This window comes from Myotis davidii, unplaced genomic scaffold, assembly GCF_000327345.1.
Source record: "Myotis davidii unplaced genomic scaffold, ASM32734v1 scaffold1719, whole genome shotgun sequence".
Taxonomy (NCBI): domain Eukaryota; kingdom Metazoa; phylum Chordata; class Mammalia; order Chiroptera; family Vespertilionidae; genus Myotis; species Myotis davidii.
In genome coordinates this window covers 22,481-23,894 of record NW_006289832.1, presented here as the reverse complement: position 1 = coordinate 23,894, position 1,414 = coordinate 22,481, and positions in this window count along the sequence as shown.

The window sequence follows — 1,414 nt, the reverse complement described above, 5'->3', positions numbered from 1 at the left end:
GGGGCGGCTGGCTCCTAACCACTCACCTGCCTGCCTGCCTGATTGCCCCCAACCCCTCCGGCTGCCAGCCTGATTGCCCCTACCTTGCACCCCTGCTGGCCTATTTGCCCCTAACTTGCTCCCCTGCTGGCCTGGTCACCCCTAACCACCTGTGCCTTGGCCCCTGCCACTATGACTTTGTGCAGAAGGATATCCGGATGGATGTCCAGAAGGTGTCCGGTCTAATTAGCATATTACCCTTTTATTAGTATAGATTATACAACATAAGTTTTAAGGTAGAATTGCATTAGTAGAAATGAAGAGGCATTTCATTAAAAAATGTATATTGGTTTGATATGATTCAAATTCACTTGTTTATGACAAAAATCAAGTCTTTAGGACAAATTTTGGTTTACTGTGAAAATTTGGACAAGAATGTCTAACATATATTTGAACAAGAATGTCTGTCATATTATATATATGGCCCACTGTCCTTCCAACTACACACATTAGCCTCACCTTCCTTCATTCATGACCTACTGTCAAAGTGGAGGCCAAGGTTATAAGTTTGAGAAATTTTTTTTTTTTTTTTATTACAAAGAGTATTACACATGTCTCCTTTTTTTTCCCCCTTGACATTCCCCCGGCTTCCCCTATCCCCCCGTGTCTTGTGGCCATTGGTTATGCTTATATGCATGCATACAAGTCCTTCGGTTGATCTCTTTCCACCCCCCCAACTCTCCCCGGCCTTCCTACTGTAGTTTGACAGTCTGTTCGATGCTTCTATTTCTCTCCCTCTCACTTCCTCTGAAATAAAAATCTGCTTTAAAAAAATAAAAGAATAAGATTGTTTTACTATCAAAGTCAAGTAAGGTGTGTCATTTGTTGTCAGTCCGGTCTAATTAGCATATTACCCTTTTATTAGTATAGATTATACAACATAAGTTTTAAGGTAGAATTGCATTAGTAGAAATGAAGAGGCATTTCATTAAAAAATGTATATTGGTTTGATATGATTCAAATTCACTTGTTTATGACAAAAATCAAGTCTTTAGGAATAGGATTGCTTGCTTTAGCTGGTTTGGCTCAGTGGCTAGAATTTCAGCCTGAGGACTGAAGGGTCCCAGGTTCGATTCTGGTCAAGGGCACATGCCTGGGTTGAGGGCTCAATCACCAATAGGGCGTGTACAGGAGGCAGGCCACCGATGATTCTCTCTCATCATTGATTTTTTAAAAACATTTTGTTTTATCGCTTAAAGTATTACAAAGAGTATTACACATGTCTCCTTTTTTTTCCCCCTTGACATTCCCCCGGCTTCCCCTATCCCCCAGTGTCTTGTGGCCATTGGTTATGCTTATATGCATGCATACAAGTCCTTCGGTTGATCTCTTTCCACCCCCCCAACTCTCCCCGGCCTTCCTACTAGTTTGACAG